General features: G+C 48.2%; 1 protein-coding gene across 1 annotated transcript in view; it reads left to right on the top strand.

Moving 5' to 3' along the window:
• The first annotated feature begins 227 nt into the window (after positions 1-227).
• RAB30 (RAB30, member RAS oncogene family) overlaps positions 228-6000 on the top strand; it is a 47508-nt gene continuing 41735 nt past the window's right edge. Inside the window, exon 1 of the mRNA XM_066619702.1 lies at positions 228-422. The gene's annotated coding sequence lies outside the window, so the exon portion shown is untranslated. The remainder of the gene's footprint in view (positions 423-6000) is intronic.

Genomic DNA, 6000 nt, shown 5'->3' with positions numbered 1-6000 from the left:
GTTTTTTGTGGGCCTTTTCACTCGTGGGAGGAATGACTGAGAACTACAGTTCCCAGAAAGCGACGGGAGGGACTCCGAACGGGCCAATGAGAGGGCTCGGTTCCCCTGGCCTTTCTCCCCGGGCTGGGCCATTACGTCATCCTTCCAGCCCGGGAGGGGCGGGGCGCTGGCGCTGCAATTCATTGTGCCAGCCTTCTAGTGCTGCCTGTGCAGCCTCCTCCCCCTGCTGCGAGCAACCAGGACAGCGGCAGAGGCGGCAGGGCTTGGAGTCCCAAGCGGGAGTGGGCGGGAGGAAGGAGCCTGCACAGCCTGCGTCCCAGGGAGTCTCCAGCAGCCCCGCACTGCCCCGCATGCCCGGGTGACCCGCTCTCGCCTCGCCTTCTGTTCTTGGTGGAGGGGCAGGGAGCAGCCACCCCGGACAGGTGAGTGCTGCCCCCTCCCGCCTGCATGCCATCCAGCTTGCCTGGCTCCGAGTCCTGCCGTGGGGGGCTCCGTCTCCTTCCTCTGAAATGCTTAGTGCTCCCCCAGCCTATGCATGTCTACTCAGAAGTCAGTCCCATTGTAGTCAGTGGGGTTTACTCCCAGGAAAGTGTGGACAGGTTGGCAGCCTTGGAGCCCCAACCTATGCATGTCTACTTGGAAGCAAGCCTAGTCTGGTCAGTGGGGCTTACCCCCAGGAAAGAGTGGATAAGATTGCAGCCTTGGAGCCCCAGCCTATGTATGTCTATTCCTTTACAGTCAGTAGGGCTTACTCCCAGGAAAGTGTGGACAGCTTTTCCCCTCCTTTACTGTGTGCACTGCAAACCCTGCATCTTCCTCCCCTTCCTTACCTCTCCCCCTTTGGGGAGAGATTACTTGTGCAGAATGCCCACTGAGGAGGACTTGCCTGCAGAATGCTTATCAGTGAGTGGTTCTCCCTCCTCCTCCTTCCCTAGATGCTGGGATGGATATGGGTGTCTAGGGCTGATGAAGGCACTAACTGAGGTATTGATGAAGCCTACTCTGAGTGGGTTTGTTGGTGAGTTTGAATGGAGAAGAGAATGACACTTTGTGAACAGTTGGGGGGCTAATGAACGTGACTTTCAGCCCAATCCTGTGCAGGTCTACTCAGAAGCAAGTCCCACTGAGTTCAGTGGGGCTTACTCCCAGGAAAGCATGCCTAGGGTTGCACTCTTAATGCAAGCTCTGAAGACTTGAATCAGCTCCCTTCCCTTCACTCTTTCTGTACCCTTTTTGGAAGATCAAATACAAGATACCGTATTTGTGTGTTTTCTTCTAAATATCAGAAATGTTTCCTAAAGGAAACTTCTTTTCCTTTTTTATCTCTTGCAGAAGATGACATAAGTGCAGTCATAGGGGGAGACTTGAGTAGTGTTAAAATGCGGACAGCAGCCTATGTCCTGCTGTCTTTTGCCTGCTAAGTCTTGCTAAATTAAGTGGGGCTTACTCCCAAGTAAGTCTGCATAAAGCTGCAGATTTAGGCTGTAATCCTGAACACATTTACTATAGAGTATTTGTAAATGAACATAGGAAGGCAGTGTTGTCAGCTAGTGTTCTTATGCACACTTCATCACAAGCATCACATGGGACTTATTTCTGCCAGGTAAGGCTGCATAAGCTTGGGGCTTGCAAAACATTTGTATTCTATGCAGCTGCAATCCTAAACACACTTTCTAGGAAGTAAGTCCCATAGAACTCCTACTTCTGAGAGCAGGACATTCTTTGAATCCTGCTGCCACACATGTCCCCCCCCCCCCATTTTTTTGGGTTGAACTGTTGCTAACGTGCTTAAAATCGGAATCTGTATGTTTGCGTTTTCAGTTCTGAAAGCCTGAACTGCACACAGTGACAAATTTCACATGGCAATATGCAAGTCATAAATTCTCCCAGAAATGACTGTGCTGGTCCAGTTTTGTCCTCTTGATGGACAACTCACCCAAATGCACGTCACCGGAATTGGCCACTGTTCTGATGCTTGGAGAGATGGGGGCCCTGGGAATGTGACCAGAGATGCCTGATTGGGGAGGGAAAGGCAAACATTGACACAGCAAAGGCTCCGGCTGCTAATTTTTTCTCCTGGCTTGTTGGCCTGTTAAAACAGCTCCCTACCAGTCTTCTTCATCTTCCTCTCTGGAATTGTCTTGTGAAGCTGTTGTTTGCAGCTGAGTCCTCAGCATACTTACAGTAAGTTTCATTGAGTTAATTGGGACTTATTCCCAAGTAATCATACATACTCGTAGGATTGTAGTCTGGGGCTGGAAATAAACCAACAGAAGTAAATTGAACTTGTTTCTGACTAGATATGCATAGTGTTGCACTGTTAGTTTTTCAGTTGTTTCTCAGGGAGTCTGACAAATAAATCCCAGCCCTTTTAACAATTGGACAGTTGTATAACCTGTGTGTTCAACAGGGCTGCAATTTAGATGAGGAACATTTTGCTTTGCCAAAATTGAACACAAACCCCTAAACGTGAAGTCTTTTAAGTGGTGGGTCTCCCTTTTTTTCTTGCTCTTTTCCTTTTGATGAAGAAGTCAGTGAAATTAGAATGAAAACAGAGACCTGTTTTTTCTCCACAACTTGGAGCCTGTATAGTGTAGTAAGATGGTGAACTCGAAAGTCTTGTGTTCAAATCTTTTCTCAGCCATGAACTTGCTAAGGGACAAGTCAATTTTAAGGTGTTTAGCTGCATGTGCGGCACATGTGTGCCACTTCTGCCACTCCAAGAACATTCCATGCATGCAGGCAGACAAATGTTATGCCAGGAGGGTCTGCATGTGGTCATGAGTTTTAAAATATTATGCTCTGTGAATGTGTTGTTTGCCTGACAAAGGTGAACTTTCTCTTTGTCCTGTTGTACAAGTAACATTTGAATTGGCTCTGTGATCAGTGGCATAGCTAGAGAGGGTGCAAAGAACTAAGTTCTGCAAGGAGACTCACTGCAGCGTGCAAGCAGCCCATTTGGAGCCAGATGTACCCTTCTGTTTTGCTCTCATGGCCTAGAATGGCTCCAAAGGGGGGAGACTGCTTGCATGCTGCAATGATGAGGCTTCCTGCAAAACTTAATGCTTTGCACCCCCCTAGCTATGCCACTGTTTGTGACCCATTGTTCAAGTGGCCTCAGTGAGATTGACTTCCAAGTAAACACAGTTAGCATCAAGCTTTTTTATGTGACAGATTTGTGTCTTGCTTTTGCACCATGTCAGTCTCAAGGTGGCTTACAAGCAGCTTTGAATAAACATTGTTTGTGTTTCAGCAGTTGTAGGCTTTCAGATTTAGTCATTGTGCCCTAGAACAGATTCCCATCCTTCATTTGGTATCTACAGTAGAGGGCTGTGCTGGCTTAAATGCATTTAGGATTATAGGCTGCAATGGGACTCTGGCACCCTGAATCATGTTGACTTGAAAAATCTCATTGGTGTCAATAGGATGGGCCACATTGGAGTTACAGAGTACATATCTTAAATGGACCAGATTCCATGTTCAATCCCCAGCACCCCTTGCTATAGGGCAGGGGTCTCCAAACCCTGGCCTGGGGGCCAGATGCAACCTGCAGCAAGCCTCTTTCTGGCCTGTGGCCAACCTCTTGTCCCCTGAAAGCCTCTGGCCCACTCAACTGAACATGACCAGAATTGTGCTCTAATTGTGTCTGGAGGGTGTTCTGAGGGCCAGAGAGGTTGAATGAATGAGCCCATTCATTCATTTATTCACTCATCTAAGTTCTATCTCAAATTTATTTATTTAAATTTTATATTTAAATTTTTTTCCGGCCCTCCACACCATGCCAGGTATTTGATGCGGCCCTCTGGCCAAAATGTTTGGAGAGCTTTATAGGGTCTTGGGTTGTAGCGCTTGGAGAAGGTTTTGGGCTTAGTTGCTGACACAGCTGCCAGTAGCAGGCTAGAAGAACCAATGAATTGCCTCTGCGATTGGCCAATATAAGGCAACTTTGAGCCCAATCCTGTCCATTGTTCCAGTGCTGGTGCTGCTGTGCCTCTGTGCTATGCACTCTTTCCTGTGTTGGGGAAGCAGTCTTGGAGGCTCCTCAAGGTATGGGAACATTTGTTCCCTTACCTCAGGGCTGCATTGTGGCTGCCCCAGTGCTGAAAAGTTGGATAGGATTGGGCCCTTCCTCAGTATGGACCTCTGGGTGTGATCTCATCCACTCTCTGGTTAGCTGGCAGATGTTACTGAAGTCTAGGAGGCTAACTTTCAGGCAAAACTGTGTGTATAGGATTGCAGTTTTTCACTCAGTTCCAAGCATTTATACTAGCTTAATTTTGTACAGACTTACTCAGAAGTAATCTTTACTCTGGTTTCCCATCTAATATGAACCACTTGTCTTTGCTTTCAGAGCTCTTGGGGGCTTTGTGCTGTCTCGTCACTTGACCTTTATCTCCCATCATGTCCCTGTCTGCAACTGGTGGCTCAGCTGGTGGCTCCAGTTTTTGCAGAGTCTTGGAACAAGAAGCCCTGTGAAGGCTCTCTAATGGCACTGTCCCCCTCCCCATGTTTTGGAATGGGCCTTTGCATGCCAGCTAATCCACAGTGCTCAAGATCAGGGTAGTGGATAGTCATGAGTCTTCCGATCTTGTCTGATCTCGGAAGCTAAGCAGGGTCAGCTCTGGTTAATACTTGGATGGGAGACCACCTGGGAATACCGGGTGCTGTAGGCTTATACCAGAGTCTTTCGAGACTGAAGGCTGCCAACCAATTCTTCACACTGCCTCCTATGGCTACAGCAGTAGTTGCGAAGAAGGACTCTCACCAGTCCATGGTCCTGTTCCTGGGCAGGCTTTCCCAGCTGGGCGCTACTGATGTTACAGATGGTGCTGGTGCAAAGGAGGACTCGTCATTGCTTTGGCTGCTCGCGCTTCACCACCTCGTGGTAAGCTTCCCCCTTGGACCCTGGCTGGATTAATGGGTGATGGTGCAGAGCAGTGGCAGCAAGTGAGCTCTTTCTTCCACAAGTGTCATTTTACAAGTCCTGGATCTCCCTCCAGGAGATGTTGTTCTCAACATCTCAAAATGCTGCTCAAAATGCTGCTGTTCCCTTAAAAGTCTTTGCTGCTAAGTGTGCCTGGAACATCTTCCCAGAATACCTTGATGTAGGGCGCCCCCTTAGTTCTGGTGCCCTTGTGCAGTGCACAACCTGCACACCCATAGAGGGTGGCCCTGCCTGGTTGGTATTGCCTCTCACCTCAAAATCTGCCTCTTGCATGAAGCCTCTGGCTTATCGCTTGTTCGTTCTTCCCATCTGAAACAAAGCATATCAATCCCTTTGTTTCCCTCCCTCCTTGCTGTATCCCTCAATTTTGAAATTCAGGCTGTTAAGTTCCTGGGATGGGGACGTGTCCTGCTTATGCTACTTTGTAAAGCACCATATATGGGGCCATAATGCAGAAAGACACGTACAGCACTTTCAAGAGTTACTTCTGAGTAAAAGTGCGCTGAACGCTCGGAAGCTCATTGGCAATCAGTGGGATTTCGACATAGTGCGTTCAGGATTGAAGCATCATCTGAATTTACCATCCAGTCTGATCTGTGTTTATTCAGAAGTGCTGTACATGTCATTGCGTTCAGTGGGACTTAAATTTTGAGTACATAAATTCTGGCTGATTACGTGTGGGTGGGTGTTCTTTGCTTTAAGTGGCTTATGGATTACAGGTTGGCCATTGCTTTGTGGCTGTTCTCACACGAAGGCTGCAATCCTGTAATGCTTTCCTGGGAGTAAGCCCCACAGTGGGGCTTACTTCTGAGTAAACGTTACAGGATTGCTGCTTGTGCTCCGAGTCCCCGCCCTACAAGGGACTGACTTGAATTGAATCCATGTGGTCGGTTCAAGATTGGTGCCAGCTGCCTTTCCTTGGTGCTGCCGCATAGATTTCTTCCTGCGCTTCCCTTGTGTAACTGACACTGTTTTGTCTTCTGGCAAACTTTCCTTGGAATCGCATTGCTGAGGGGCTGCGTGACATGAGTTCAGTATGAACAATGAACCCCCCT

Source organism: Tiliqua scincoides, chromosome 3 (assembly GCF_035046505.1).
Source record: "Tiliqua scincoides isolate rTilSci1 chromosome 3, rTilSci1.hap2, whole genome shotgun sequence".
Lineage (NCBI taxonomy): Eukaryota > Metazoa > Chordata > Lepidosauria > Squamata > Scincidae > Tiliqua > Tiliqua scincoides.
This window is presented reverse-complemented; position numbering and strand designations above follow the sequence as displayed.